Here is a 24,010-nt window from a genome sequence, read left to right on the forward strand (position 1 = left end):
TTATGTACCTCGTTTTAGCACAGTTGGGTGTATGGCGCCACAGTAACATGGACGCCGGTGTCGTGGAAGCGTAGACGTGGTGGTGGCGATGCAAAGGCGATGGTGACGTCGGTGGCGGCTTTTCGTCGCTGGCAGCGCCGTCTCTCTTGATCGGTTAGCGTTAGGGTTTCTCTGTAGGCGGGTTGCGGCAGCTTAGGTCAACCTTGTACCTCGTGCCCCGGTCCTAACTTCTCTTTTATAGTGCTGTGCGACGGGGACCCACCAACCATAGAGTGGCTGGACGCCTCCGATCAGGACGTTGATCCAAGAGCCCAATTGACCGTTGGACCAATTGGTAGAGATCAAACTAACATTCTCCCCCTTGATCTCACATTATTCCTTAAACTTAACTTACTTACTTTATCTTGTTCACATTCCATCACAGATTAATGCATAGAGCGTGCCTCATCGTCACGGTCTGTTGTCATTAGATTAAACAGCTACAACGCACCTCTCTGTTTTGAAACAGATACTCAACTAGGCCCTTAATATCCAGAAATCATAAGCTTTCCCATAAACTGTGGGGGTATTAACCCCTATACCCTTACGGCTAGGCTAGGGCCGGCCCAGACCAGAGGGCCTGGCCCGTTAGAAGACGACGCGCGGCCCAGCCAATCTGTTCGGAGTCCTGCGTAAGGAATCAAGGCAGATTTGGAGATCAAGCAAGATCCTGGTCGGTTAGAATAGGAATCCTTATCCGGCCACCTATGGCAATTGTAACTGGTTAGGATTAGTTTCTAGATCTGTAAACCCTGCCCCCCGGATTATATAAGACGGGCAGGGGACCTCTCTAAAAACATCTATTATTGACATACAACAATACAATCAGACGCAGGACGTAGGTATTACGCCTTTACGGCGGCCGAACCTGGATAAAATCTTGTGTCTGTCTTGCGTCACCATCTTGTTTGTAGCTTGCGCATCTGTCTACCGATAATCTACTACCTTGGGCATACCCCTAGGTAGACTGCCGACCATATTTCATCGACAGTGGCGCGCCAGGTAGGGGGTATGCGTACTGCTCTCCAGGCGAACAAGATGGTCATCATCTTCGGTTCCATGGCTACCCCGAACGGCCTCACGTTCACCATCGGCCAGATCACCTGGACCACTGGCTCCGACGACTTCATCGCCATGACCCCGGAGGAGGTGTGGGTTCAATCTGCGCTGACCACTGCTTCACCTGCATCGGCTACGGCTCCGACCATGCCAGCATCGTCTTCAGCCACTCCGACAACCCGTCGTCCGCTTCCTCGCTACAAAAGGAGGCAGATCGACAACACCAACTTGCTCGACTCCATCGATCGGATCGGCACCAAACTTGCCGAAACCCTGGCTCTGGTAAGTTCGATTCAAAGTCAACCTAATGAGCATGTAACTATGACCCACAATAGATCTACCCGACCAGCTCGGGCCAGTCGTCCTGCACGACTCAGTACGGATCTCGTGGTCACATCTACACCTGAAGGGCGCTCCGTTCGTTGCCAGCCAGCCCCTGCGATGGGTCTCCGGCTCTCCGAGTATGAATCCTCGATGGAGAACCACCAGGTCCAGCCCTACGGCCTGTGCAACTTCGTCAACATGGTCCGAATTGAGGATTATCAAGAAGGATCGGTCCACACAGTTCAAGAGGGTGGCTCAAGCTCCTCGTCCGGCATCGCATCTAATGCCTCCGTTAACACCAAGCTCCAGCATCATGACGATGAAGGCATTGAATACGATCTGGATATCCCAGACCACGCCCCAGGATTCCCACGATTCCCATCCTTCCCACCAAGGTGAGGAGACTTGATCAATGTTGTCAGTAATGACGAACCACCGGTAGTCGGCGAAACAGAACAAGAAAGGCTAGCACGCGAAGCACGCAATATTGACCGGTTTAATCGCTGACAAATTGAAGCCGAGGCAGAAGAGGAGGCCCGACGCATAAGGGTCTAGCCACACGACCTTAACAATGCCTTTGACAGGGTGGGGGACAAGCAGGTCTTCAGGACTCCAAGCGCCAACGTAGTTGTTGCTATGGCGACAATGCAATGACTACCCAATACCCTAGAAACATAGGCAGTTCGTGATGATATACAAGTTTACCTGACGGCTGCTATGGCCCAGACCGCAGAGATTGTAAATCAAGCCCGGGCTCCATCCGTCTCAGTCGAATCAAGCCACAGCCGCCAGTACTCAAGTCGCTCACAGCCACTCAACCAACGTGGCTCGCGCAACAACAACCCATCAGACAACCGTCAAGGCGGAAACAGTGGCCACGATGATGGTCGGGACGACAACCGTCGTCGGGATGACAACTGCCGCGACTTCTAGGATGACAACCGCCGGGACAACCGCGATAATCGCTATGATAACCACGGTCGCAGGGTTAATCAGGGTGGCAACTGAGATCACCGTGATGGCAATAACGATCTCCGCCATTACCTTGGAGAACACGATCTGCATGATCGCATCAACCAAAGAGCCAACGATCGTGCATCCCACAAAAGCTATCGCCGTATGGAATATGATACTGCCCATGGCCCTCTGGGGTTGAAGCAGTTTACTCCGCACCTTCGCCAAGTCATATGGCCCAAGAACTTCAAGCTCGAAAAACTTTAGAAGTACGATGGCAAGGAGAACCCCGAATTATGAGTCATGCTCTATGAAACTACGTGCAGATCAGCCATGGCTAACGAGCACGTCATGTCTAACTACTTCCCAGTCGCTGTCAGCCATGCAGGTCACCAATGGCTGGTCAGCTTGCCGGCGAACTACTTTGATTCTTGGCAAGAGCTCAAGCAAGCTTTCATCGACAACTTCATTGCTACTTACGAGCAACCCGGCAACAAATATGATCTACAGCGGATTCGAGACCGGAAAGATGAGCCACTATGCGAGTACATCCGGCGTTTCTCGGAGATGCGCATCAAGGTCCCGTCAATCTCCGACAATGAGGCAATCGAGGCTTTCATCACTGGTCTCCGCTTCCACGATGCCCTACGGGACAAGCTCCTTCGCAAGAGACCTGAATCAGTCACAGCGCTCCTAGCCACTGCCAAGAAATATGCGGATGCCAACGATGCCAAAAAGATAATCATCGAAGAAGCAGCAAGGGTTCCACGCTCTGACCACCCCCACACCGCGATGACTACCACGACAACCGTGGTTGGAACGACAATTTTGATCGCCGCAACCAGCACAATGACCCCTGCGACCACCGCGACCAGCGTAATCAGTGGCGTAATCGCCGTGACGATTATAGGGGCAAGCGTGCTCGAGAAGACGACGGTGAGGTCAACACCGTTAAGAAAGGTGGCGGACGTCGCAACTACGAAGAAGACTACGCCAAAGCATTGAAAGGACCCTGCCAGCTCCACCCCAAGTCAAACCATACCATGGAGAATTGCCACGTTCTCAAGTCTATCTACACGCGTCAACAGGCTCTAGATACGTCCGACAAGCCTAAGGACGCAGGGGAACAGCACAACGAAGACAATGATGATGAAGACGTAGATCCCTGTCACAAGTACGTCAAGCCAACCGATCGTGTCCACACCATCATTGGAGGCAAAGTGTCCATCGAGACTAAACGAGAACGCAAGCTGCTCGCCCACGCCTGCTTGTACGTGGCCAACACCGACAACCTCATCGCCGATCCGCGGCTCCCTCCTTGGTCTCACCGTGAGATCTCCTTCAGTAGAAAGGATCAATGGGCTACAATACCTAAGCCAGGACATTTTCTCCTGGTCCTCAATCCTTATATCAACAAGGTTTAGTTTGACAGAGTGCTGATTGACAGTGGCAGTTCTATCGATATACTATTTAAGAACAGTCTGTCAGCCCTAAAGATAACCCAGGCAGATCTCAAACCATACGAGGCACAGTTCTAGGGTGTCCTCCCTAGACAGAGCTCTACACCTCTCGGGCAGATCACGCTACCTGTGCAGTTTGGTACCCCGGACCACTTCCGCACCGACTACGTCAACTTTGTGGTCGCTGACTTCGATGGCACCTACCATGCTATCCTTGGTCGACCATCGCTCACCAAATTCATGGCCATACCTCACTACAGGTATTTGGTGCTCAAGATGCCTACCGAGAAAGGGGTTCTAACTCCTAGGGGCAACGTATACATAGCTTATACCTATGAGGACGACAGCTTCAAAATAGCAGAGGCTCATGACCTCTCTATTTGCATGGCTGAGACCATGCTCGACGCCAAGAAGACCTCAGCCGACTACCTAGAGATCCCAGAGCTCGAGGCTCCACGCAAGAACATCAAGTCCAAGGAGCACAAGGCGATCCAGCTGGTCGATGGTGATCCCAGCAAAATGGCCCTTATCAGGGCCAACCTGGATCCTAAATAGGAAGACGCGCTCGTCAGGTTCTTGAGAAGCGACGTGAGTGTGTTCGCATGGAAAGCTGCTGACATGCTCGGTGTACCTCGGAACTTGATCGAGCACTCCTTGAATGTCAACGGCAAGGCCAAACCTATCAAGCAGAAGCTACGACGGTTCGCTCGCGACAAGAAGGAGGTGATTAGTGTAGAAGTTACATGGCTTTTGGCAGCCGGATTTATCAAAGAGGTGTATCATCCGGAGTGGTTAGCCAACCCGGTTCTTGTACGCAAAAAGAATAATGAATGGAGAATGTGCGTTGATTACACTGATCTCAACAAACACTACCCTAAAGACCCCTTCAGCTTACCTCACATAGACGAGGTCGTAGATTCAACCGCCGGTTGCGAGCTGCTTTCCTTTCTCGATTGCTACTCTGGTTATCACCAGATCGCTCTAAAAAAGGACGACTAGATCAAGACATCCTTCATCACGCCTTTCGGCGCTTACTGCTACACAACCATATCGTTCGGACTCAAGAACGCCGGGGCTACCTACCAACGCGCCATACAGGCCTACCTCAAAGATGAGATAAAAGACGACCTTGTCGAGGCTTATGTTGATGATGTAGTTGTCAAAACCAAGGAAGCATGTACCCTTGTTGACAACCTCGAACGCACCTTTGCAGCCCTTAATACATTCCAATAGAAATTAAACCCAAAGAAGTGCATCTTTGGTGTTCCTTCTGGTATACTACTTGGCAACGTCGTCAGTCACGACAGCATACGCCCTAACCCAGAGAAAGTCAAAGCTGTCTTGGACATGAAGCCGCCCAAAAAGGTGAAGGATGTTCAGAAGCTTACCGGATGCATGGCTGCCCTCAGTCGTTTCATATCAAGATTAGGCAAAAAAGGATTACCATTTTTTAAGCTGCTTAAAGCATCCGAGAAGTTTGAGTAATCGGAGGAAGCAGATGCTGCCTTCACACAGCTAAAACAATACCTTACATCACCTCCGGTCCTCACTGCTCCCAGAGAAGATGAAACTCTCCTACTTTACATTGCGGCAACTAATCGAGTGGTCTCCACTGCCATGGTGGTCGAGTGCGACGAGCCCGGCCATGTCTACAAGGTATAGCGACCAATTTATTTCATCAGTGAGGTACTCAATGAATCCAAGACCAGGTACCCACAGGTCCAGAAACTGATCTACGCCATATTGATAACATCCCAAAAGTTGAAATATTACTTCGACAGATATCGGGTGGTGGTCATGACCGAGTATCCTCTGGGAGACATCATTCACAACAAGGATGCGAATGGGCGCATTGTCAAATGGGTAATGGAGCTATGCCCTTTCTCCTTGGAATTTGCAAGCCGTACTACAATCAAGTCTCAGGTACTTGTTGATTTCATCATCGAGTGGACAGACTTAAGCACACCTACCTCTCAGGGGCCCGATGAGTATTGGAAGATGTACTTCGACGGCTCTCTCAACATTGATGGCGCAGGAGCAGGAGTCCTTTTCGTGTCACCATCCAAGGAGCAGCTCTGATACATCCTTAGGATTTATTTCTCGGCATCTAATAACGCTGCCGAGTACGAAGCATGCCTGCATGGTCTGTGCATTGCGGTCGAGCTCGGCGTCAAACGTCTCTATGTCTACGGAGACTCAGCCCTAGTCATCAACCAACTCAATAAGGACTGGGATACGACTAGCAAAAAGATGGATGCATACTGCAAATCGATTAGAAAGCTAGAAAGCAAGTTCTATGGCATCGAGTACACACATGTGGTCCAAGACAAAAATCAAGCAGCAGATGCGCTGTCAAAGTTAGGATCATCCCGAGCTACAGTCCCACATGGCGTATTCATTCAAGACCTGCTCACGCCTTCCATCAAAGAGGAAGATCCCACAGTTGACAAGCCTCCAGACCAGATTTTGGTGGCTATGGTTCCGGCATCAAACACCATCGAACCACCTCCGACCACTAAGGAGCCTGACTAGAGAGTACCTTTCATCAAGTATCTAACAGATGGTAATGGTTACACTGATTGGACAGAAAACAAACGCCTGATGCGTCGCAGTAAGCAGTATCTGCTCGTTGAAGGCAAATTATGGCAAAAGAACACAAAGGAGGAAATCTTGATGAAATGTATAACCTAGGAGGATGGCAAACATCTCCTAGACCAAATCCACTCCGGTTCCTATGGCAACCACATGGCCTCAAGAACGCTTGTTGGCAAGGCTTTCCGAGCAGGGTTCTATTGGCCGTCAGCTATAGCCGATGCAGAGAAGCTAGTCCACCATTATGAGGGTTGTCAGTTCTTTGCCAAGAGAATCCACGTACCAGCACATGAGATTCAAACAATATCAGCCTCTTGGCCCTTCACATGCTGGGGACTGGATATGATCGAGCCCTTCAAACTGGCTCCTAGAAAATTTACATGTGTCTTTATGCTGATCGACAAATTTTCTAAGTGGATAGAGTACATGCCTCTGGTACAGGCATCTTCAGAAAAGGTTGTCACGTTCATCGACTAGGTCATCCACCGCTTCGGCATACCCAACAGCATCATCATTGATCTGGGTACTCGGTTCACCGGGAACGCTTTTTGGGACTTCTGCGATGAAAGGAGCATAGTAGTAAAATACATCTCGGTGGCGCACCCTAGAGCTAATGGACAGGTTGAGTGGGCAAATGGTATGATCTTGGATGCACTTAAGAAGAGGATGTACAAAGAAAATGACAAAGCTCCCGGAAGATGGCTCAAAGAGTTACCAGCCGTGGTCTGGGGCCTCAGAACCTAGCCCAGTCACAATACCGATGTATCACCATACTTTATGGTTTATGATGCTGAGGCAGTGCTCCCAACAGATATAGCCTTCAGATCAGCACGGGTAGAGAACTTTGATGAAGACAAGGCCAATGAAGTGCGGGAGCTGGAAGTAAATAGTGCAGAAGAGAAGCGGCTCGATTCTTGCGTGCGTACAGCCAAATACCTTGCTGTTTTGCGCAGGTACTATAACAAGAATGTTAAGGAGAGGTTCTTCATGGTTGGGGACCTAGTCCTGAAGTGGAAGACGAAGCAGGCTGGTGTCCACAAACTCGCAACTCCATGGGAAGGGCCCTTCATGATCAAGGAAGTTACACGACCAACGTCTTACAGGTTAGCTCACCTAGATGGTACGGACGTACCCAATTCATGGCACATCAACAAGCTTAGGTGTTTCTATGCTTAACTACTAAGATATGTACTCCTCTTGTACTTTCGATTTAATTCAATAAAGCTATTATGATTTCTTCTACCACTCTAATGTGTCACTTTGAAGTCTATTGTTATCCTAACTCAACCAGTCAAAACTGACCACCATTCCTTCCTGGGTTTTCGGAGCAGGCCCTATCTCTGGTTCCTCCCAACGCGTGCATGGGATATGCTCTCTACGCTATAGGTGATCGGTAGGTTCCCTCTGGTTTGACTTGTCTGCATCTACGTGTGCACAGGCTACACACCTCACACTCCGACCATAGGACAAACTAGGGCCATACAAACCTATCAGGATGACGTGTCGACTAAACTGGTACAACTAAATAGAATGCTAACATGTTCTCACACACCAACACGAGATCCAAGCTTAAATACATTTTACACAAAACAAACAAGCTTATGCCGATATACAGTTATGTTATTACAAGCTTGCCTAAAAAGGTCTAAGTTTACAATAACACAACTACATCTTCTACAGCTATAGCCTATCCTATTGGTTGGTCAGGGCACGCGGCACCTGCTGCTCGCTAGGCCTAGCATTGTGCTCGAGTCTCGGGGACTCTTGTACTGGTCGAGCTGAAGAAGATGGCACCACCGATGCCTGCCTCGTCGAGACCGCAGGCTTTGCCGGTTGGCTTAAAACTGACGACGCTTCTAGCTGACTTGTTGATGGCATACCCTATATAGGTGCTGTCCCGCCTCCACACAGGTTAATGTCACTAATTATTTTTGCCGACAAGTCCAGCTGGGTCATCCAAAGCTCCTCAGCCTTGTCTAGATCTACCTCCTTCGGGTATCCAGCCTCTAGGCGCTTGAGATCGATCAAGGGGTAGTGAGCATGCACCATGCTTAGCACATGTGCGCCTATGTACTCACCCGCCTCCTTGATGAACTCCTGGAACCATCCCCATGCCTTTCGGCATCTATCAACTAGTCCGAGCTGTGGCGTCCTTGGCACGTCCTCTGTAAGCGCTGGGTCGATAAGGTTGAGGACCAGCAAAATGCCCGTTGCCACCTCCTGGCACCGAGTTTTCCATGTGTCCCGATCCTCGGAGATCTCTTGGCACCGCGCCTTCCAGCCATCATGATCTTTTATCACGGCTTCCAGATGCTTCTTGGCATTGACTTTTAAAACTACAAACCGCACAAGCCATTAAAATGTCATACCATGACAAGATAAAGCGGGCAACAAAAGTGAGCAAAGGGGTTTGGAAAACTTACTTTTTAGTTCCTCTTTCATCTTGGTCGTGTGGTCCCAGAGCTGTGATTGGTCGTGCACTAGTTTTCTGTTGTCCTCCTTCAGGCGATCACACTCCACGACCGCACGATTGTTCTCCTCTCGGAGACGGACCACTTCGGCTTCTAAGCTTGCACTACAGCTGTTACTACCAACAATGCAACAACACTTGTCATGCATTCGTTGTGATAAAGTGACTACTTACTTGTTCTTTCCTGCTCTTTGTTACTGAGCTGGACAACCAGGTTCTGGTTCTAGGACTCTTGCTCCGTCCTCTCATGGTTGGCGGCATCAAGTTGGTGGCGCAAGCGTTCCACTTCCGCCGTCAGCTCTTTATTGCTTGCAGTGATCCCCTTGATCTGGTCAAAGCATTTCTTATGGTACCTTGCGGTCTTCATTAAGTCCTATGTGCAAAAAGCTAAGTAAGAAAGTTTGACTACACAGCAAGATTTGGTGATGAAGCAAAACATACCTAGACCTCCATCACCAGTCGTTTCATCGCTCATTCAACCTTCTTGGTCTCTTCGGCCTCTGGGATTTCCTCATGAACAACCCATTGGTCATTCCGCCAGCGCGACACATATACATGTTGTCGCTTGTCCTGTGGATGGCCCAGGACCTCCTCTACTTTGTCCTCTTCGGCCTCCTCTTTGGGTATCGGTGCTGGTCCAGAGTTGGTAGCTTCTGTGATCACTATGGCCTTTCCACGGGCCGTAGCATCGACAAACGTGCTCTATGCTATCACCTCCGGCTGCTGCTCCTCGATCTGCTCCGTTACTCTTGGTGCTGAGGTGTTGCCCTCAATAGGGTTGGTGCTCGGAGCACTTGTGCTTGGCTCGACTCTTCCCTCAACCACCTGCTCAGGGACTATTGTCTGGCTGCTTGTGTGCTGAGGTTATGGCGGACCTTCTGCTGTGGTTTCCTCCATGGCCAGCTACTGGGCAGTCTTCTCTAACATTGCTGGTGGAGCCACGTCACTCCCGGCTAGTTGGTCCGAATTTTCGGTGGACGCCGAACTAGTATATCCGAGATAAGTTCAGAAGGCAACCATAATCAATATAAATTGCAAGCTTACATCAAGGTTACAAATACTTACATGTTGGAAGCGCAAAATGATGTGCCGAAGGCGCGTCTCTTTGGCCGTGCTTGCTCCACATGCTGTGCGGGTGACACCTGGTCTCCCTCTACATCCAGCACCGACGCCAGGGCTTGGTGCTCGACCCCTCTGCCGCTTGTCCTTCACGTTGCAGTGGTCGGCGATGTGAGTCCCACCGGCTCAGAGGAGCCACCTTGCTCCGTCGACTCCAGTTGCCTCCTCCTCTTTCGAGGGATGAGTCGAAAGATGTCTACATCCTCTGTGTCATCGTCCGACAAAGTCAAGATCACCTGACGACGCTTGCTGGCCGCCGGCCGCTTACCAGCAGCTTTGGCCGCTGCCTCCTCTCCAACTCCGAGCACGGCCTAGTCGACATCCTCACCCCCGACGCTGGTCTGGGTGGTCGGGTCAGCAACTTGTGGCCAATCTACACTAGGGGGTGGCGACACAAACACTATCGCTCTATCCTGACCATTAATCTAGGAAAAAATAGGAGATCACACAATAAGTTTCTACTACAATATGAGACTATGGGTACAAGGCAAGAAGAGTTACCTTTGGGGGAGGTCGAGCGAGCTTGAAAGCATGCTCGATGTTGCTCAATCTAACATAATTTGGATCAGCTAAGTTAAATAGCTCTCTAATTCTGGCTTTGACTTCGATCTTGTCAAGTGCCTCCTGCCTCGTTCGTGTTGGGTCTGCGCTACCTTGGTACTAGTAGCCGGGATGTACCCTCCTCTGGCAGGGCTGGATCCTTCGGCTGATGAAGCTCTCGACCACGCTCAGACCGTCTAGTTTCTTCCACGGGATCATCCCAAGTATTTTTGGAATCTGTTCTAGGTGCTCAAGCTTCTCCGACCAGCTGGTCCTCTTCTCCAGAATGAACCCCACGTCGCACAGTGTGATCGTGTTTGGCTCTTCGTGGATGTAGAACCACTTCTTGTACCAGTCGTTAAGCGATGTGTTCCATGGGCAGTGCAGGTACTGGGCCTTCGTCCCGTCACAGAGGTTGAGGTACACACCTCTGGCTATCTTCAAGCCGCCGCTTCCTTTCTTCCGTAGACAGAAAAGATGGCGAAAGAAGTCAAAATGGGGGCTGGAAGCCGCCATATGCTTCACAATGATGAATGAAGGTGGAGACAGGCAGAATCGAGTTGGGATGCAGATTGCAAATCCTAATCTCATAGTACAGACAGAGGCCCTGAAGGAAAGGATGTACCAGAACCCCAAATCCCTGCTTAAAGAAGTCTTCAAACACCACGATCTCACCTGGTTGTGGATCGGGGTACCCTTCGCCCCTCGGCGCACGCCATCCTGCGAGCTCCTTGTTGTGGAGTACTCCCATGGCGACGAGGTCTTCAATGGTCTGCTCATTGCTTCTTGATTTCCACCACTCCTTTGCCATGACACCTGCTTTCTTCTGTGCATCACTTTTTGCCATGGATCTGGCCTTGCTGATGAACAAGGAAACTATGGAGGATTGATTGGTGGTGATTTCAGGGGTATTAGGGTTGGCAAGAGGAAGAAGAAGGCTGCGGCTACGAATGGTAATGGGGTTCAGTAAAAAGTAACTTCTAATTCTATACTATATCAGTGTATGCACCTCTTTCGTTTGCCCAAGATTCTTAGGAGACGTGCGCACGCGCCGCAGACGATTGTTTTCACAGCCTCAAGATCTATGCCAATATATGCGCCTCTTCATTATTAGTGTATGCGCCTCTTCGTTATCAGTGTATGCGCCTCTTTGTTACTAGTGTGAGGGGCCCACGCTGACGCACCTACTTACAGGTGCCACGCAACTGTTTGCTTGAAAAGACAAGAAGGTAGTATGACGTGCTATACCGTCTACTTTTTTGACCAGACATGTTAGATTGGACTTAACAGGGCAAGTAATTACATAAATACAAAAGATAATAGCACAAGTGGCATATGGTTTTTTGCCGCACTTCTCGTGCTTGGGGACTGTCTAGACCACATCATGCTCGGGGACTGCCCAGACCACATCGTGCTCGGGGACTGTCCAGACCACCATCGTGCTTGGGGACTGCCTAGACCACCATCGTGCTCGGGGACTACCTAGACCACTATCGTGTTTGGGGATTGTTCTGACTACTCTCATACTCGGGGACTGTCTAGACTACTATCTTGCTCGGGGACTGCCCCGATCACTCTTCGAACATTGCTTGGAGGCCGCTCTCCTCGGCTACATGTGATTTATACTCACATACAGTTGAGAGGCATTTATTTAGACCTTTCTACAAGGCTCATACCTCGCCTTCTAGCAAGCTCGGGGACTACATCGGTACGATGCACCTGCCGGTGCATCTTGTATCGCTTGTATGACGATTGGATTCTCAATTTAACTGGGAATTCTTTTTAGACCCTAGCACCATGTGCTTACGTCACCTACTACCAGGCTCAGGGACTAAGTGGGCACACTTCACCTTGCGGTGAATGTGTTTATTTTATTGACCCCTACGCTCTGACTGTTGGCTAGAACTACTATTGTCCAAGGGTCACTTATATTTCTTTTTAGAAATACAAGTGGGCACACTTGATAAGGAAAGAAATCTTTTTCTTTTTTCTTTAGAGCACCATGTATTCTTCGGACAACCGAAATCTTCGACTATAATCGTGGTCTACTACTCTCTGTTCTAACCAGAGTACTGGCACATTCGATTGGTCAATATTTCAACCAGTTGGAGATGACATGAAGACGGATTGCATTAGTCGAAGGAGATCGAATGGCGTGTCGCAGCATAATACATGGCGCTCGGGGACTAGCTGTGGGGGTATTAACCCCTATACCCTTATGGCTAGGCCAGGGCCAGCCCAGACCAGAGGGCCTAGCCCATTAAAAGACGATGCGCGGCTCAGCCAATCTGTTTGGAGTCCCGCGCAAGGAATCAAGGTAGATTTGGAGATCAAACAAGATCCTGGTCGGTTAGAATAGGAATCCTTATCCGGCCACCTATGGCAATTGTAACTGGCTAGGATTAGTTTTTAGATCTGTAAACCCTGCCCCCGGATTATATAAGGCGGGCAGGGGACCCCTCTAAAAAATATCTATCATTGACATACAGTAATACAATCAAACGCAGAACGTAGGTATTACGCCTTTACGATGGCCGAACCTAGATAAAATCTTGTGTCTGTCTTGCGTCACCATCTTGTTTGTAGCTTGTGCATCTGTCTACCGATAATCTACTACCTTGGGTATACCCCTAGGTAGACTGCCGACCATATTTCATCGACATAAACCCACGTCGACTGTGTGTTCTCTGAACGCACTGGGTGGTTAGCCTTTGGTAAGCGGAACCGCAAGTACTTGCTCGGTACTTATGTGCTCAATGCTTTCAAAATGATTCTGAATTTTCTCCTTTACAACATATACCTTAGTGTCAATATGTTTCGCGGCACACTTGATTTATTGTCTTAGGAGTTAACTTACTTTAAATGGTTATTGTTGTTGCCTACCATTGTTAAATCAGGGTACAAATTTCCTTAACCTTCTTTTGCCTATTCCTTAAGCCTCATGATAAGATATACTATGGTATGCATCACTGATGACACCATAACTGTTTCTTTGGAGCTTTTTCACAATAATACTCCAACTGCGAGTGTTAGCAACTACTGTATATTTTACTACACATCTCGCCAAGACTTAACATTTGTACCCTCAACTATTTGAGAGTACTTGTTCTTTCTTATTCAGCATGAGGCCTATGATACTTTGCAAAATTACAAGACATTTTCAACTCCATTTCAGTGATCCATATCTGAACTGGACTTCTGCCAAAATATCCCGAAAACGTAAACTACGTCAGGGTAAGTTCTTACTTGTACTTGTACACACATCAAGCTTCCTACAGCTGAAGCATATGGAACCATATTCTTTTGATCGATCTCATATCGGTTCCTAGAACACTTAAAGTTCCTAAATCTATTACCCTTGACTATAGGATCAGGCGTAGGTTTACTCGCATACATACTTTACTTCTTTAGAATCTTTTCTAAGTATGTCTTTGCGATAGTCCTAATACCCCATTTTTCTTCTATCTCGGTGAATTTCGATTACTAGAACCAATAACGCTTCACCAAGACCATTCATATTAAAAGTTGGGGACAAAACTTCTTCTCCAATGACAGATTAACATCACTACAAGTGAGTAGAATGTCATCTATTCACAGGATATGGAAAATGAATTTTCCATTCTTAAACTTCGTATGAACGCTATTGTCCTTCTCATTTTCTTTAAAACCCAAACTTTCTTATCATTGTTTTATCAACTTCAAATACTACTATATAGAGACTTACTTTTGACCCATAAATGGATTTATACAGGCGACATCCCATACGTTCTTTTCTTCCATGATAAAAACCTTTTGAGTTATGCCATGTAAACGTTTTCATATAAATCCCCATTTAAGAATGTCGTATTTACATCTATCTGATGTATTTCTAAATCGTAATGTGCCATGAACACCATTATAATTCTAAAATAGTCCTTGCATGAGACTAGAGAGAAAACTCTCATTGTAATCTTTTCATTCTCTTTACATAAAGCATATTGCTATAAGTCGTGCTTTATATCTTTCTACATTCTCTTTGGAGTCACAATTTATCTTGTAGACCCATTAATAGCCTACTATTTGGGCTCTATTAGGAATTACTTCTAAGCCCCAAACATCGTTGGTACTCATTGAATACATTTCAACTTTATATCTTTCTACATTCCCTTTGGAGTCACATTTTGTCTTGTAGACCCATTAACAGACTACTGTTTTGGCTCCATTAGGAATTACTTCTAAGTCCCAAATATCGTTGGTATTCATCGAATTCATTTCAGCTTCGATAGCTTCTTGCCATTTAAACAAGTAAACGCTTCTCATGACTTCTTCAAATGAGGTGGGATCATCCTCCATTTGAATTTCTTTACTAACATATACTTCATAGTCATCAGAAAATTGGTTTATTAATTTTTTGAGACCTTCTAGGGCCTCAGCTATTGGCACTTTCATATGGGGCTGTTGTTGCTCTTTATTGCTAAGAGACAATTGATTCTACAGGCTCATGTATAACAAGATCCTTATTATTCATCTTCTTCAAAGAGCTAATAACAGGTGTTGTATTGGTCATACAACATCAATAGGTATTGAGAAACTTGTTGCTCTTGAGTCACTACAGTGGGCACACAGTCCCTCTTCCCTTCAAGTCTTAGGTCTCTACATACCTCTACATATCATGCTCCCCCAGATCTTCCCATCTTTTCTAAAGATAGTGTATCTTCAAATATCTTATTTTGGGTTTAATCCGTTAAACTCTCGTATGGTGCTTTAAGCACCACTTTAACATCTTTGACGCTGATTACGCTATATTCCTATCAGAACTTTAAAAGGTCCAAAAATTTAGCTATTTCTTTACTTAGGGGTATCATTATTATGACCGTTGTACTCCTCCGACGGTCGCATACATCTTAATTAATCTTTATCTCACTCTTAATAAATAGTATCTTTCTTAATTAAACTTGATATTCCCCCCCTCGAAATATGGCATGAACTTTACTATCATAATTTTGATAACTATTCAGAAAGCCTGTAAACGAGGAGACACTTTTAACTTACTTCATTCACATGATTGTGTCATGTAAACAAAGTTATTTCTTGATCTATTTAGGAGTACACTTTCCTTAATTCACTTTAAGAACTCAACGAGGTCTTTCATTAGCAGTACTTTTGCAAGTCACACTTGCATTTTTTCTTATCTTTTGGTTAGTGTTGACCATGACGATGCATTTCTATTGTGCCAAGGTCAATACTAGGACAGCATAAGAGCTACCCAAACTTCTCTCACTATGCAGGATACAAAAACATGTGAATCATCAAAAAAACTTCTCCTGCCATGTAGGATTGACTAGTATAAGTATTATGCCAAAACTTCTCTCCATGCGGGATACATCTATACGAAAACTTAGTCATGACAACTAAAACTTCACTTATACTTCATTTTCCAATTAAATCTTCTCATTGGTTCCAATTTAATCAGAAAATTAGTAAACTAACAAAAACTATCTTGAACTAGATGGACTTAAGCCTTTTCATTCACATACCCAGCATTGCAGCCCGTTGGCATGAAGCCGAGTGATCTCATCGGTTAAAATAAAACATATAATATGCTTCTACATCAATTCTACATCACCGTTGGACAGAAAATAGAATTAATGCATAAAACTTATAAATTAACTTGAAATCCATATAACTACTCTTCAAAATTAAATTCTCCCGTTGGTTAGAATTTAATTAGAAGATAATCAACATCATTGCAGCGGAAACTTAATAATGAAATACATTCTTTTAGTTCAGAAGCATTTCTTGATCCTTATCAACTCTCTAAAAAATTCACTACGTTGGTGTAAAATTTTCTAGAGATTTAAACTTCAAACTTAAATTCATTATAATATTATCATCATCAACGTTAGTTAGAAAATGACAATACCATAATCTTACTTAAACAAAAAATTGACTACACCTCTAATTAAAATTTTCCATTGGTCCAATTTAATTAGAGGATCAACATAATCATAATTTACTAAATATTACTGCTCTTCAAATTAAATTCTCCCGTTGGTTCGAATTTAATTGGAAGATCATAAACATTAAACTTTGCAGCGAAAACTTAATTCGTGAATTTTACCCATAGGATAAACTCCTCAAAACTAATTTTATTTGAGCCAATAATCAATTTCTAGGAAAAAACTAAATTCACTAGAAAAAGAAAAAGGAAAAAGCTCAATTCTTCACTGTTTACTCGGCCCGGCCGCGGAGACGGCCTGGCCTAGCTCACGCACTTGCCTGCGGCTCCCTCCTAGGCCATAACTTGGTCCTGGGCCAGGAAAGTGGCATGCCGCTCGCGCCCGCCTGGGCCAAAACTCGGCCCGACGTTTCCTAGCTATTGATCTCGATGGATGGCTCCGTGTCGATCTCACGCGAGTAAAAATCGGCGTCGGCCGGCTCCCTTCGCTAAACCCTAATTTCATTTCGCTCCCTTCCACTATCTCAGTTCAGCGCCACAGAAACGATGGCGCGACGGCAGCGCATGGCGGCCGGAGAGAAGGGAGAAGGTGGCACGACTGCGGGGCCCCTCGCGCAGCGCGCACACTCGCCCTAGGCGGAGTGTGCCGCTGTCGAGCGGCCTTGCGGTTGTGCCTTGGATCCTGAGCCCGCACGTCGGAGACCGCGCGGCGGCGCGGCGAGATCTCGGTGAACATCCCGCGCGGTGGCGGTAGTGACAGCGGCGAGGTCTAGGTTGGTCCCTCTCTTCACGCCGTCCTCTTGTCAGTTAGGGTTAGGGTTATGTATTCATGGGGATTCATGCGGTGTGCTTCTCGGATCTAATCTGGTGAGTTAATCTCCCAAACCCCCTTCTCTCTTCCCGGAGTGGGTCGATTCTAGGGTTAAGGTTCGGATTTGGCCGGTTAGGGTTTGGCAGAACCCACTGTTCATCTTTCCCGCCTGCTTTTCGTGAGTTAGGGTTGGGGTTCATGTCTGGGTCGATCCGAATTGGGCCGAATCGAGCCCTCTTTGTTCTGTTGTTCTTCCCCTTCTAGGGTTAGGGTTAGGAACCCTCAGTCTCGATCCGAATTGGATCTTTCTCATCTTCTTCTAAATTGCTAGCCCTAATTTAGATTTACACTAGAACCTGGCTCTGGTACCATTGATAGCATCATAGTACCTCTAAATCGTAGATCAGGGAATGATCTTGACTTAGATAGGGAAACTTGTTCCTGTACCTCGCCCTAGCACAGTTGGGTCCTTGGCGCCACAGTAACGTGGACGCCGGTGTCGTGGAAGCATAGACATGGTGGTGGCGATGCAGAGGCGACGGTGAAGTCGGTGGCGGCTTTCTGTCGCTGGCAGCACCGTCTCTCTTGATCGGTTAGTTTTAGGGTTTATCTGTAGGCGGGTTGCGGCGGGTCAGGTCAACCTTGTACCTCGTGCCCCGGCCCTAACTTTGCTTTTATGGTGCTGTGCGACGCGGGCCCACCAACCATAGAGTGGTTGGACGCCCCCAATTAGGACGTTGATCCAAGGACCCAATTGGTTGTTGGGCCAATTGATGGAGATCAAACTAACAACATGCACTTGCCTACCAAACGCAAGCAGTGCCAGCACCGAGCAGGTGTGTAGAACTGTTGTGTATATTGAGGGGTTTATAACCTTGGCATTGCCACCACAATGGCATTCCGATCTGACCACATCGATGAAGAGGTGGAAAGCATCTTCTCCGAGGCTATTCTCCCACAGGAAGGATATTATGATGTTCCACGTGGAGGCATCCTTTTTCCTCATACTTCTGAAGAGATAAAGTGACCTGTCGACAAGCTTATGCCGGGAATATCCGTCCATCATGATGTTCCAAGAGCAGACGTCCCTGTACCCAGTCGGTGCGGCCAGCGTCGACGAGCGCGGCCAGCGCGGCGTTCCAGGACACCTGGCTCTTCACGGGCATTGCCTTGAACAGCTCGAGGGCCCTCTCGTAGCCCTGCTGGCCTCTGTGACCTCGATTGTCCCACGGGCGAGGCGAGACAAGCGCGGCAGGTCCTGGACTGCCTTGGCGAGCGCCCGCGGTGCCATTTTCCGTGACTCCCGAGGCAGGTTGGAACGCTGCTGCCTCTCCTAGCCTCCTCCCTGTAGAACCACGCTGCCGTCCTGAACCCACGTCGCGCACACAGAGCCTGAGGCACCGGTGCACCGGAGCTGATGGTGATGGAGGATTGGCGGTGGATGAATACAATACAATGCCCACCGGCACTGCGGCACCCAGACATCAACCACTAGATTTGGGGAGGCAAGAGAATGGCCAGGCTCTGTCACTCTGTCAGTACCAGGGAGTTCCAGTGCAGCGATGAGTCTACAGTTCTGTAATGAGTTGAGCAACTTTGTTTGGCGAAGCGACTCATGCTGCACATGGAATTCGATTGTAGCCAGGCAGCGCTTCGGTGAGGGCCTTCGTCCAGACGGACGACTTCTCCATTATTTTTTTTTTAAAAAAAACAGAAAGCTCGATTCGCCAGTCACGTCCTTATCCACCAGCCACCGCGCCTGACTTCACCACGCTCGTCTTCCGCCCATGATTTCACTACGCTTGTCTTGCTTGCTTCCGCTCGTCCTTCGTGGCCGTCCGTGATCCCCATCGGCTGGATCGGGAGGTCCGCCGTCACCGTCGGCCCTCCCCCGCCCGACTAGCGCAACCTCCCATCTCCTCCGCAGTCGTCGTCATCCTCTTGCCCGTGCGCTCGTCTTCCTTGCCTATGCCCGCGTTTCATGGCTGTCATCCTCTGTCGGGGACCAATACTAGCGTCCCCGAAGAGAAGGAGTTAATGGTCACCAACATTGATTCATCTGAGCAGTTAAGAGCATGACTACAGCTCCAAACCGACCCCTAGGTGTGCGGGTTCTGCCTCGCCCGACCCTGAGGCCACGATCTCTGTCTCGCTCGACCTCTGGGGGCGGGCCTCGCCTCGCCCGACCCTGAGGCAGCGATCCTTGTCTTGCCCGACCTCTGGGAGCGTGCTTCGCCTCGCCCGACCCTGAGGCCAGGATTTCTGTCTCACTCGACCTCTGGGGGCGGGCTCCGCCTCACCCGACCCCGAGGCTGCAACCTCCGTCTCGCTCGACTCCTTGGATGTGGACTCTGCCTCACCCGACCCCGAGGCCACGACCTCCGTCTCGCCCGACCCCCAGGTGCGTGGGACCCGCCTCGCCCGACCTCCGGGGGTGGGCTCCGCCTTGCCCTACCCCAAGGCCGTGGGTTCGTCTCGCCCGACGGAGACCCATACCGCCGCCAACCACTCCAGGTCCAAACGTATGGGCATGGGTCATAACTCTGACACCGGATAAGAGACTGGCACGACTCGATGTAACCCATGGCCATGAAGGGCCATACCTGAGGATTCACTTAAAGAACAGCGTCAGGTGTGCAGGTGCTTGTAACACCCAAAAATTTTTACTACAAATTAGCAATTAATTCTTAGCATTTATTAAATTTTCTAGGTATTTTAACTTAGGCCAAATAATTAAACATTGGTTAATAAAAATAACTATAAGGTTTAGAAACATGTTTGTTGCATTCATGCCGAAACATATTTATAGGAATGCCATTACACCTTATTTCATGCATAACTTTTGTGTTTTAAGTCCGATTTGAGTGATTCTTTCGCTCATGTGTTCGTAGCAATACGTAGAATAGATTTACAAGCTTTTCAACTTATGTGTTTTACTATTTGGTGTACTGTTCTAATAGAAGTCTATCTTGTATGCATGTAATGATTGGAATGATGCTTGATCGGTGATTTGGAACACGATTAGAGATGGAGCCATTTGAGGTGAGTGAGGACCCACAGCAGGATCAGCAGTACTTCTAGGACAACTTTGAAGAAGGCAAGTGTACCAAAGGCCCCTTGTACCTATGAACAATTACTATTCATATTCATGCATGTGTTTAATTTGATATACCTTTAAGGACTTTACCTAGATGAATTCTTGTACCACATATCCTTGTTATCTATGGTTTGGATATGCATTTTGGATAGATGCTGCAGCGCTGAACATAAAATAATAGCTAAACATGACTAAAGACATTATGCAATATGATAATATGAAGCTTTGTAGCAACCGATAGGGGCTAGAGTATGGGGTTGAGTACTCTAGTGCCTCTCCATAAGGACAATCCTAAAGCGGCAACCCAGGAGGTTCCGTACAACCCCGAGTGTCATATGGCTCTAACTTTAGGCCCTTTTTGGTTGGGCTTTTGGCTTTGGCTTTTGGCCCCAAAAGCCAAAAGCCAAACCAAAGGGGCTGCTTTTGGAGGCTGCTTTTTCAGAAGCAGTTGCTTTTTCGTAGTACATTTTTGAAAGCTGGTTTGACCCTGCTTTTGGCTTTTGGCTTTCTGCTTTTCAAAATTGGTGGAATAAAAAGCTCTTCCATAGTTGTTTCAAGAGAGATAAAGATAGAAGGTATATTTTATACTTGTTTAACCAAACAGCTTTCAGCTTTTCTACAGCTCACAGCCCACAGCAGCTTTCCCACAGCTCACAGCCCACAACAGTTTTTTCCCACAGCCACAGCTCAACCAAACAGGGCCTTAACCTATTAACTAGATTGTACTAGCTCGTCTGTAGCTTCCAGTAAGGGTAAGAGGGTATCTTTCCTTTTTATGCTAGGATGTGTGTACCGTGCTGTGATGCCCAGGTGTGCCACTCCTTAGTAGCTACGACTTGTTAGTGTGACTAGCTAAGGGTTTCATAGTGAAACCCTACCACACTTCCTTGGTAGTGGAGTAGTGGGCCTTGCAAAGCCCGACATTGGAAATCATGGCTCGGTGGGTAAAGATGTATAATTTCTATAGAAATATTTGACCAGTTATAATAGTCGTGCTCACGGATACGAGCGGTCTGGATCCTTCAAGATTAGTGGTTACTGTGGATGGTGGATGGTTGGGAATTGAGATAAATTTGACTATACTTTGATATCACTTGGGAATTGGGATTGTTCATTAAAGTAGTGATTCAGGATGCTAAAATTTGATCAACTAAAATTATGAACTGCAGTCAGATAGTGTCAAGCCTTTTGAGCCTCATAGATCCCTTTGATATACTTGCTAAGCATGGTGAGCTTACACTTGCTTTACATCCAATGAAAATCCTAGATGGGTAACAGATAATGGATATGAAGAGTTCCTGGAGGATATCCAGGACTACTAGGGAGACGTTCACCTGTTGGAGTCCCTGTGGCAGTTTGGGCTAGCTATTCCGCTGTGATTGTAATAATATTGCCATTGTGCAAACTTTGTATTAACTTTATGATGAGATATGCGATGTAATAAGTACTTTACTTTGATACTATTGCAATTTGTGATATATGTGTGTGTTTGGACATCCTAGGCGCACATATATGAGTACTTGATTTTGCTATGCAAAATTGGGTGCGACAAATTGGTATCGGAGCTATAACTGACTGTAGGACGATCAACCTAGTTAGAAATGGACGTTTCTAGGATCACATTATCTTTATTTTACTACCTTTAATTTGTTATAAAATTTTTGCTTATATTTTGTTCTTTATCTGTTGCTAAAAATTACTTTATTCTAATACTCAACATTTTCATTCATATAGATGGCCCGCACCAAGCAGACCCCACGCAAGAGGACCATCGTGATGCCCACCAGGAGGACCAGGTTCACATTGGGCAAGCGTGTCCCGGCACATCTGGTGGAAGCTCTGAGGAACTTGGAAGAGGAACCGCTTGTGGAGGTGCCCATGGGGGAACCTCTGGAGGACGTGTTGGAAGATCCAATGGATGAAAAATTAGAAGAGGATCCTATGGAGGAGAATGGACAGGGTGGCCAGGAGAGAGCTGGTGACCCTGATGATGGAGATGACTCAGATGATTCTAATTCGGATGGAGGTGATGATGGTGGAGATGGTAATGGTGGTAATGGTGGTGATGGTGGTGATGATGGAGGAGACGGTGGAAATGGAGGTGATGATAGTGATGATGATCACAATGCATTGTTGGCTCAGGGGTGGATCGTAGAGATCCACTATGACTTGGAGGGTGATGCCTACTACCACCCAAGCTTCTCGCACTTGTACATCGCTACCACGCCGGAGGCACTGTTCAGTATAGGACGGAGCATTGGACCCACCCCAACTACACCGGCTTTTGGGAGACAAAAGTGTACATCCGCGAGGGGACTCAGGTGCGCTACGTCCACTACGCCATCACTGCATAGCTCACACGTGCGGCCATCATCAGGGATGTAGCTCAACAGGCATTGGTGGTCAACTGTGACCGCCACTTCGATGATATCACCTGGGACGACGATTGATATCTTCCCCGCCATCGAAGCGGCCAGCTGCATGCAACATCGCTGCACCACTTGGAGAGGCAAACCTGAGGCTGAGACCTACCTTGTTGTACTTGGCTGAGACCAACACTGACTTGGATCAGGCCCTGGACGAGCTCGATGTCATGGGGAAGGCATATCTGCAGCTTGCCCGTGAGAACGCTACACTGAAGCAACAGCAAGGAGGTCCAGATGTGGAAGCGCCAGGTGTACCTGCTCAGTCACCCTTGAGGAATAGAGGAGAGTTTGGAGACCCTAACACCAGCACCAATGTCGACCCGTACCCATTGGAGGAAGTCTTAAAAATATGTAATAAACATGCGTAGATGCGTGAGAGGGTGTTTAGTTTCTTTCTTTTAATGGTTGAACAAGTGTTACTTGCATGGTTAGATGTTTATCATTATGAACAATGCTTGATTTGGATCTCTGATATGATTGTGATGACTTGAGGGCATGTCCACGGTCATTTAGTTAAGGTTAAGGTTTAAGGATATTATGAATAAATAGTTGGGTTTAGTTTTATCATGTTGTCCATTCTATATTATTCTGAGCAGTCCGTCTTTATCAGTTCATATCTCATGTTCTAGCTGTCCAATGGTCATGAAAATTTTATGACAATAAGTAGACTTCAACATCTTTCTTTTGGCTCTAAAATCACCTCAATACCTATTATAAATTGTGAGATACAGCTGTTGTAAGTTGAGGTTTCTGTGCTGTCAGAATTCTAGAACAATACTGCTTGTCGTCTGTATTTGACTAAGTAAACGTCAGAATCAGAAAAGGTGTTCTAAATGAAAGTTGTAGAGAATTTCATAAGTTTTCTAGAAAGGTAAAATACGCAATCATATGACAAACATAGAGTGAGATATGCTCGTTTTACTGCACTACTGTTGCCCAACTCGTCAGAAAAGTTCAGAATAATTATCTTCTTGCATACCCTGCATATATCTCTTGTCTTGATCTTGTGACACCTACTCTTGTTATACCATTATCTTTTAAGGGTTATATGCTTGGACATCTGAGATTTATATAATGCATCTACAGATGGTGAACACCAGGAGGAACAACCAGGGAGGTGAGGACCTACCACCACCTCCTCCAGTCACTATAGAGCAGCTGATGATGATGTAGACATAGTT

Source organism: Miscanthus floridulus, chromosome 6 (genome assembly GCF_019320115.1).
Source record: "Miscanthus floridulus cultivar M001 chromosome 6, ASM1932011v1, whole genome shotgun sequence".
In the NCBI taxonomy this organism is placed as follows: domain Eukaryota; kingdom Viridiplantae; phylum Streptophyta; class Magnoliopsida; order Poales; family Poaceae; genus Miscanthus; species Miscanthus floridulus.